The 10,487-nt window shown below is 40.0% G+C and overlaps 1 long non-coding RNA gene across 1 annotated transcript in view; it reads right to left on the minus strand.

Annotated features, from left to right (window-relative positions):
* LOC143750246 (uncharacterized) overlaps nucleotides 1-10,209 on the minus strand; it is an 85,616-nt gene extending 75,407 nt beyond the window's left edge. The window contains exon 1 of the long non-coding RNA XR_013207136.1: nucleotides 10,140-10,209. This is a non-coding gene — a long non-coding RNA (uncharacterized LOC143750246). The remainder of the gene's footprint in view (nucleotides 1-10,139) is intronic.
* Between the last annotated feature and the right edge of the window lie 278 nt (nucleotides 10,210-10,487).

A 10,487-nucleotide genomic window follows, 5' to 3' on the forward strand; every position in this document is an offset into this window, starting at 1 on the left:
AGTTCAACTTGCCACAGGAGCAACTGATTCAGTTCTACTCAGCCGTTATTGAGTCTGTTTTTATGCACTTCCATCACTGTCTGGTTTGGTTCAGCTGCCAAATCAGACATCAGGAGACTACAACGGACAGTCCGGACTGCGGAGAGGATCATTGGTGCCCCCCTGCCAAACCTCCAGGACCGTTACTCTTCCAGAGTGAGGAAGAGAGCAGGTAAAATCATCACAGACTCCACTCACCCTGGACACCACCTGTTTGAACTGTTACCGTCAAGACGGCGACTCAGATCACTGGCCACTAGAACATCTCGGCACAGGAACAGTTTCTTCCCACAGGCCATCTCCCTCCTGAACAGTTAACATATCTCCCAAGGCATATGCCTGTAAGTGCAATACTCCCGCTGTTTAGTGCAATATCTTAAAAATTCAGGTGATATTTATATTTATATTTATTCATACTATACAAAATACTGTAAATATGTTCATTATCTGTAAATGTTTATTCTGACAAAACCCAACTGTGACCATATATTTTTATAGTATTTTCATATTTTTTATAATTTTATTTGTATAATTTGTATTACTATTTGTATTACTATTACTTGTTGTATCTGTAATTGTATATGTCCACTGGAAGCCTCAGTACCAAGGAAAATTCCTTGTGTGCGCAAGCACACTTGGCAATAAAGCTCTTTCTGATTCTGATTCTGATTCATGTAATCACTCAATCAGTGCTTCAACCACGGAAATAGGTCAATAAAACAACTGGAGATATGTCACATATTTCATATTATAATTTGACTCGAGGCTATCATTACAAATATTATAACACTATTATTATAACAACCGCGTTATATTTGAGTTGTTAATTTTACCCTTCAATAATAATACCAACTCCCTGTAATTAACGTTATGTTTACAGCATTAGTGAGAGATGTTTCCTTAAGAAAAAATAACATGTTGCTATATATGGTAGGCCTACCTGCTATTTACCATATTTTATGTAAACATTGTTACATGTTGTTACTAAACTTAATGAAATTCTGTTTGGTCTCCAAATGTTTTGAGAATCACAATACACTTATTGTGATTGAAGGTTTTTTTTTACAACCCCCAATATTTTATAATCCTTTCTGATGATTTATATTCATAGGCTGCCTGCTGAACATGGGTTTTTGAGCTCTTATATTTCTGAAGTCTCAATGTTCAGATTAAAGCATTTAACTTTAAAATCTAGAAACTTTTCTTGCCACCGGTCGGATCTAGAAGAAATGAGGTCCACCCCTCATAGTCTCACAAAATCCACTAGTCTAGTGCTGTTAGGTATTACAATCTGATTGGACCAGTCGTTTTGAGTGCTGTGGCTACTAAAATTTGGGTTTGACCAGTAAAAAAAAGAAAATCTGTAATTTCCAATATACACTCTGCTTAATTGCCTTTATTATTTGAAGGTGCATCTTTTACAGTCGTTCAAACAACTGTAGAGCGAAGGGTCGTGTACGTTTTTATTTTTTACAGTTCAAATTTTAAATAATGACTTTGCTAAAACATACTCTATTGCTCTCTCTAGGCCCATTTTTTTGGATTATTTATAATTAGGCAACAGACAATTATGCAAATAAAAAATTAGGCAATGTTTAAAATTTTTGTCACACTTCAACTTAGTGTGCAGTTATGCTGTAATAATAAATAGTTGTTTTTCCAATACCTTTCATACAAAAAATAAGCTCAAAGATTGGTTCTAATAAATATATTTTCAAACAGGAGTGGATAATAGATCTATAAAAGGTTTTGGGGTCTTCATATTCACATAGGGCCCTACAGTAAGTTCCAGGGAGCCCTCATAGTCCAAGAGCCTATTTATCCAAATTCAAAATAAATAGGCAAATTCAAAATGTTCTTCTAATTTATTTTTTGGAACTATATCACACCTCCCCTCGTGTTTCGTAGTCCAAAGAGACAGCGACTGAACATATCTATAGTAGTGGTCATTGAAGAAGAACAAGTTTTATTTATATAGCGCCTTATAGCTCAAGGTCACCTTACATTGCACATTACAATACATTTACACACATTACAAACACATAGGACACATAGTCACATTATCCAAAATAGATGTTAAATAGATAGCTAAGTCTTGAATGAAGCCACAGATTAGACATTACGAAGTGTAAGGGGTAGTGAATTCCATAATTTAGGAGCATTAACACTAAATGACCTTCCACCTAGACAACCAAAACGAGGGATGGACAATAAACCAAGTTCAGCTGATCTAAGGGACCAGACAGGGTGGTAAGAGTAGATCAGACAGATATGGAGGTGCAAGACCATTTAATGCCTTAAATGTTAGAAGCAATATCTTAAAGTGAATACGTGATGCCACAGGTAGCCAGTGAAGGTCATGAAGCAGAGGAGTAATGTGAGCAAGAACACCTGGTGGAGGTGAGAACTCTTGCTGCTAAAAGGACTTTGGCGACATTCAGCAACTGAGAGATGACGTTCTGACAATTACTTTTTTTAATATGCTAGATATAGATATCCCCCATTTAGCATGTTATGTTTTGTGGTTAATTTTTAATTAGTCATATGTAAGATAATTATAAACTTTTAAAATAATGTTTATCCTTAAAGTCATTTGTGAGAAAAGAAAACATATTATATACAGGGAGTGACTAATGGTGCGTTCAAGTCATCTCGTAGATCATAATTACGAGTTGAATGCACTTGAACGCCACCACAATGTTATAAATACCAGTGGGGAGCTTGGGATTTTCTTTAAGCCCCGATCTGTACGAGTTTGGGGCATGTCAGTGAAACATGGCGGAATCAATGGATGAAACGTCTGTAGTTGACGGTAAATTTTAATTGAATTTCAATGTTTACTCGTCCAAGAAACTGTCATTGATCATGATCATCATTAATCTTGTTAAAAGCTGCAAGTTAATGAATTACAACAAAAGATGCTAAGAGTTTACAGTTTACATTGGCTTAATAAGTTAATTAAAGAAATAAAAAGAAAAACACACCTGATGCTCATTCTTTGTTCTTCATTTTCTATAAGCAGAGTTAACAAACCTTGCTGTATTTTCGTGCAATTCATTAAAAGAAGGTGTATGACTGAGGCCTACGATTAATCCGTTCAAGAAGATATACAAAAAAGGTTGACAAAAAGATTGAATCCAATATTTGGTGATAAAATAGCATATAACAAGTAATTTATAAGCAATTTTTTGTAGGCCGGTCATTTTTGACAGTGAACACCACAAGTGTAATAGGTTTTCAACAACACAAGGGTTAAAAAAGTTAATGAGCCTTAAAGAAAAAAAAAAGATGACTAGACTAACTTGTAAGACTATAAGCAGTTTATGCAATCACACCTCCCCTCATGTCCCTCCAAAGAGAAAAAAGAGACAGCAACTGGACTGAGTATCAGAAAAACATTTAAAGTTCAGGGTAAGTAGCTGTTTCTTTTCGGATATAGTATTCATTTATATTCATGGCTACTTGTGATATTCAGTGTTCAGATATTCAGTATTGAATATTCAGTGGACAAAATGGCGGTGTGTGATTTGGGGAAAGAATTAACACAGATAGTTTTGAATGCGACATTACCTTTCAAGCTTCACTGATAAAATGTAAATTAGAATAGGTTCAAAAAAATGGTAACACTTTACTGAAAGATTGTATTTGTTAACATTAGTTAATGCATTAGTTAACATGAACTAACAATGAACAACATGTAGGCCTATAGGGTCCGTGTAAGTTTTGATAATTTCATATCCTGTTTGGAATGGAATAAAGAGAAATGGGTTTATGGGTTCGATATTAAATTAGCACATGTGGGCAGCGCTGAAACGCCCCTTTTATCTGATTGGCCAAACCGCTACGCCTTCAGCACAGGCTTTTAAAGGAGCTCAGAGCGTTGTTGGGTGACGTCACTTCTTGTTGACGTTCGAAGTATTGTCAAACAAAACGGAGGCTAGCTAGACCCTCCCTCCTCCTCCGTGCACTAAAGGTGTCAGGTAATGAGAACCACAAACAACGATCTGACAAAGAAGATGAGAAAGTGAGGAGTATATATATACATGATGAGATGAGCTGCAGCTGTTGACGGGAGTGATGAGTGATCGCTGATGATTGCTAATGGGCTGGCATGCCCACCTAATCAGCACACACACACACACAACAACAGAAACACGAGACAAGAAGGAAACATAGGATTTATAAACCGTGACAAAAGGCTGATTTATACTTCTGCGTCGGACCTACACCGGAGCTTCTACGCTAGACTACGCGTTGGTTTTCATTTATACTTCCTCATCGTTGTTCGCGTTGGACGGCAATTACACATGCAGAGGGAGCATGAGGTAGGGGCTCTAGCAGACCAATCACAGCGCTTGCGTCCGCGTAGAATTGACGCGTTGTTACATTTTTGGACAAGTGCACGACAGGGTACGCCGTAGGGTACGCGCGCTACGCACAGCCTACGACGTAGCTACGGAGTGAGTTTGACGCAGAAGTATAAATTGGGCTTAACCCTCCAAACCCCACCCCCAAATCCTTCTTGTCGGTTATTGGCTGGAACAGTTTGTTATGTTTCGTGCTGCGGGTTAGCCCAGTTTGTTTGTGGAGCCTGGGGTGTCTGCAGAGACAGCATTTTTTTTACAGTGTTTTCAGGGGACAGGCAGCTGGAGATGTTTGCTGTATGTGACAAAAAATGTTTTGGACTAAAAAACGAATGACATCGCTTAGAGCACCTTTAATTCTGTCAGGCAGAACAAGAGTCAACACGAGTGCGGCACTGACAAATGCACTTTAATAAAATAATGCCTGAAACCAACATGTTAACTACGCATAATATTTGAAGCAGAAATATGTTGCTGATCACGTAATACATGCTGCTGCGACTTGCAAGCATCCCCTTTAATGTGAGCTACGCTGACAGATTATTTAGCATTGTATGATCTATTTTCAATTGATAAATACAATGCAAATAGTTCTGTCTCTTTGGATAAAAGGGAAGTGGAAATAAAAATCAATAATAGGCTGAATCTCTCCCTGTGCCCTTATATATTTCCCAATCGATAAGTTATGAAGGTCCTGCTGGAAATGAAAATCCCTTCGGTCTCTGTCCATCTACTCAGTTTGTGTCATCTAGGGTTAGTGTCCCAAATAGCCCCATCCCAGTAATAATAAGTGATAGGAAAAATCGATTACATCCAGCCTGTGGGCTAAATCTAGCAAATCTTCAAAGAGTGACTAAACAAACTCAGATTTCTAAAGCAGAGCATATCAACATAGTTAAATTTGCTCTTTTAAATATCAGATCCTTACTTAATAAGTCTTTCTTAATTAATGAACTTATTTGTGCATATAACCTTGATTGCCCATTTCTAACTGAAACTTGTTTAGATCTGGCAAATAATGTGTCTATCTTCATCGAATCAGCCCCTCCTAATTATAATTTTATGAGTGCCATTCATTCTAACAAAAAAGTAGGTGGAATAGCCACAATTTTTAATTAATCTTTTGAATGCAAACAGCTATCTTTTGGCGAGTTTGTTTCTTTTGAGTATTTGAGTGGAATTATTAAGGGTTCCCCTCAAATTCTATTACTGGTCATCTATAGACCACCAAAGCACTCCCCTAGAGTTTTTCTTGATGAACTAGGTGATCTATTGTCTTTTATTTGTTTAGAGTTTGACTGTGTAATAATATCTGGATTTCAATTTGCATGTTGATAATCCAGATAACAGCTATGTCAGTGAATTACTTTCACTGCTTAACACATTTAACCTAACTGTTATCCAAAAGTCTATGTGTCTGGAGAGATCATCCAAGTAGTCTATGTTAAATATCTTGACATTATCCTTGATTCCACATTATCCTTTAAAAAACGAGTGAAGAAAGTAGTGCAAATAACTAAATACAGTTTGGCTAATTTCAGCTACATGAGAAACTGTCTAACAACTACAGCATCAAAATTATATTTAAATTCAATGATTATCCCTCACTTAACATACTGTATGACAAGTTGGTCTCTAGCTAAAGGTACAAATTTGAAGCCCATTCTCTCCTTGTATAAGCAGGCCTATAAAGTGTTACAAAGAAAATCCAATACTTACCACCACTGTGATATTTTGGGCAAATATGATATACTTAGCTGCAAAATTTTTAAATGTTTAAGATCCCAAATGGAAAAGCTCCTCCGCCAATTAGTATTTTTATTAAAAAGTTAAATTCTAACAACCAATTTACAGGATCAGCACAGAGAGGGAACTGTGTAATCCTTTTCAGGTCCACCTCCTTTAGCCAATCATGCTTCTCCGTAAGAGCTTCTCAGTTGTGGAACACACTTCCAACTGAAATGTTACATGTCCTTTGCTCGTTGCCTGTCGTCCAGCAGCATGGCTTGGGTATCTATATTGTATTTTATTTTATTAACAGTTTGGTATGTTCTAATATAGTGCTGTTTTATGAGTTAGATGCATGTTACCATTTTATTAACCAGTAACTGTGTCTCTAATATTTGATCGAGATTAATATACTGTTAGCTGCCTTCTGCCAGGGATCCAGACCCGTCTGGCCCACCCCCACCTCCTTCCAGTTATCCTGGTCCTCAGCCGGGACTCCTGAACCCCTGGAGTCTGGCTGGTCAGTCCCTCCGGCACTGCCCTGGCCTTCTGCTGGGACTCCTAATCTGCTGAAGCCTTCCTGGTCTGTCCTCCCAGCACCGCCCTAGCCCTCTGCCAGGACTTCTGATCTGCTGGAGCCTGTCTGGTCTGTCCCTCCGGTCTCACCCTGGCCCTCTGCTGGGACTCCAGATCCACCTGAGCCTCCCTGGTTCAACCCTCCCGTCCCTCCCTGGACGCTTCTAGAGACTTTCTGGACTGTCATGCTGTCTTTGTCTTGGCTTCCCTCCCTCTCTCCCCTCCTTGTCTCTGTTTATCTTGTGTTATATGCTGGGGAGATGTCATGTTCCTGTATTGTTTTTTGGTGTTCCTCCTTAGGGACGCCGGATGGCATCCCTTTACAGGAGGGGTATTGTCAGGGTTCTGTCACTTCTGTCCAGTCTATTTCTTGGTTTTGTGACAGAGCCCTGACACTCCTGTTTAGTCTTGTTTGTGTGCCTTGTATTGTGTGTTTTCATGTCATGTTTTGTTTTGTCTTGTGCTGTGTTACATGCAGTTTGTGTTTTTCACAGGCTGTATGTTGGCATGTGTTTCCTTGTGCCATGTGCTCTCCTGTCGATTGTCTAGCCCCTCCCATCTTGTTACCTGATTATTGATTCATTTGCCCGAATTGTTTAATTAGCTCATATGTAAAGAGTTAGATAATGTTTTTTTATGCTTTGTTAACAACTTATTAACGGTAAATAGTTCTCACTTTAGGTCACGGAAAATGGTGGAAAAAAAAATCACTATAACCTGTGGCTCACATGTCTAGCGGTTACTAGAGAAACTACCCAGTGAGCACTTTTGTCAGTTTAAGAGAAGCGTGATTTTGAGCAGACCAGGTCCCCTTTCCTATAACGTCCAAGATTTCTCCTTCTGGCTGCAACAGGAAACTCGCTGCCAGCCCATAAGGGAGGGAACCCTTCAGCCTGTCCGACCAAGGCCACCGCCCTTATTTGATTGTTCTCTCTCCTATCAGAATCAATGCCTGAATTCACAATTGCTCCCTGGTCCAACCCTTGGGCCTTCCCTTCTTGGAGTTCTCCTCCGTTTCAGGCAGCATAAGATTGCCATCAGCGGAGACGTTAAGTCCATGTTCCACCAGGTGCACCTGCTACCCCGAGATAAACCCTTCCTGTTCCTGCGCTTCCTCTGGCGTGACCTAGACAGTAGATCCCCTCCAACTGTATATGAATGGCAAGTCATCCCATTTGGGACCACCGCCAGCCCATGCTGTGCCATTTATGCTCTTCAGAGGATCGCCAAGGATGCACATCCAGATGAGCGTGTTACCTATTCCATACAGCATTGTTTCGATGTGGATAACTGCCTTGAAAGTCTCCCCACACCAAAGGAAGGTAAGGATCTCCTTTACTGCATGCGTGCAACCCTCTCCTTTGGTGGCTTTGAGATTAGACAATGGGCCAGTAAAGGCCCCAAAGTCATCTGTGATCTCCCTCCTGATGCTAGGTCAGACCAGGCAGAGCTCTGGCTGTCACACCATCCTTCCCTTGATCCCATGGAATCTACTCTAGGCCTCCACTGGAATTGCCATACGGACACCCTGTAATACAAGCACAGAGCCATTGAAGCTACTACTCCAACCATGCGTCACATCTACAGAGTTCTTGCAAGCCAGTACGATCTTCTTGGCTACATCCTCCCCTACACAACAAGAGCCAAGATCATTGTCCAGCACCTGTGGGCAAAGACAAGAGAATGGGATGACCCAAACCTTTCCCACAGCATTCTAGAAGCCTGGCTTTCCTGGGAAGGAGAACTCCCTAATCTCTCCTCAATAGTACTGCCCCGTTGTCTTATCCATTGGACAGTAGACACCCCCTTAGCCATCCAAGACCTGCACATCTTCTGTGATGCGTCTGAGCAGTCTTATGGCGCAGTCGCCTACATGCGCACTGAAGATGGTCAACAGGTGAATGTGTCCTTCCTAATGGCGAGGTACCGTGTTACAACTATCTATCGCTTGACTTGAACTGTGCGCAGTCCTCATTGGAGCTCAACTGTTCAACCTTCTCCAAACAGAGCTCACTCTTAACATCAGACAGGCTACTTTATGGAGTGACTCTACCACCGTCCTCTATTGGCTTCTCTCAGAATCATGCCGCTATAAGGTCTTTGTTGGAACCAGGGTGGCTGAAATCCAGTAACTCACCAAAAGCCAGGATTGGATTGGCGCTATGTGGATTCCCAGAACAACCCAGCTGACGATCTGACTAGAGGGAAGCAGCTGTCTGATTTAAGTAAGCCTTGCAGGTGGAACCAAGGACCTGCCTTCCTCCTCCAACCCCCTAACCTGTGGCCAACTCACCCCATAATAGATCAGGCGGAAGATCCTGTAGAGCTACGTAAGCCCAGTTTCTGTGGTGCCGTATTTCTTGGCCAAAATCCCTCCATCTCTGACCCTACACAGTTCACCACCTTTCAGGATCTCCTTGACTCTACCGCTGCCTCCCATCATGGTGGATATTTTGCGCGTCCCTCACGTCCCTCACAACGCGCTGTGAGGATAATAAAATATTACATAGAACCTTACTCCTCCTCATTGAAAATTGTCTAAAACATTTAGGTCGATTACAATGAACTATAGGCATATACAACCCATTCTCGCTCCCAAGGCGTCAACAACTGAAGCATTGTCAAGCGCCCGAGGCGTCACATAGCAGACGCCGAAGGCGCCCCTTGGCGTCACTCTGTGGCGCATTAGGAACTCCATTGCTTTCAATGGGAAACCTGTGGCGGCAATAACAGAGGCAAATTTTATCAGTAGGAAATAGCGTTGAAGAAGTCTCATTCCGAACACATCGCGATGTTTGGCATCAGGTCACGTGTGCCAGATGTTGTTAAGTAGTCGAAAATATGCATTTATGTAAGAAGTTTACGGATATGTTGGCATGATTAAAAGTATGTCATTAATAGCAAGCAAAAATAACACGATTTACATGCAAATGGGACAGTTATCAGCAGTGTAACGGATCTGATCATGACAAAATAATCGAGTATCTGATGTCGTGTGACAAGTCAGATTAGCTTTTCCACTCTTGCAAACAGACAGAGGTAGGTCATGAGGTGTGGAGAGACATCATGTATCATTGGAACATGAACAGACAGGGTCCAATTTGTAATAATTTTAAATAATACAATGCAATTAATATAAACTTTGAGTGTGTGGGGCATCCGCAACTGACCTGCAAATATCGCGATAAATATGTACAGGAATTGAGGCAGTAGCCAATGACAGCACTAGGAGTAAAAGCTGCAGGATTATGTACGAGTATACAAATATGTATAACATCGTATGAATTTGAGAACTTGTTAAATCTTGTGAATTATTAAGACTTAGAGACTATGTTTGTACTGATTGGGCTATGGGTTTTGTAAGAAAAGGTAAAGAAACAACAAATGATTGATAAAATGTTTGATTACAGGTTAAAACCAACACATACATACCATTGTGAATATTTGCCTTTGTAGCTTTTCGTCTCCCGTTTACTTCTCCTCAAACAATAATGAGCTGACTGAGTCAGAAAGGCCCTTTTGGTCTTTTCAGCTGAAAAAAGAGAAAATAAAATATCATTATGTATAATATATAGGATTATTTAAAGGAAAAATTACAGATTTACCTTACAATTTTTGGATTTTAAATTATTAGGCATTAAAATCATGGTAAGTGTTGTGGTTACTATGCATTTACAACAAATATTACTATAAAACTACCAATATTGAGGTAAAAGCATGGTAAGTTTTGTGGTTACTGTGCATTTAAAACAAATGACACATTAAAACTGCAAATACTGT

Source organism: Siphateles boraxobius, unplaced genomic scaffold (assembly GCF_051911475.1).
Source record: "Siphateles boraxobius isolate OS27281-9 unplaced genomic scaffold, OSU_SipBor_1 25, whole genome shotgun sequence".
Lineage (NCBI taxonomy): Eukaryota > Metazoa > Chordata > Actinopteri > Cypriniformes > Leuciscidae > Siphateles > Siphateles boraxobius.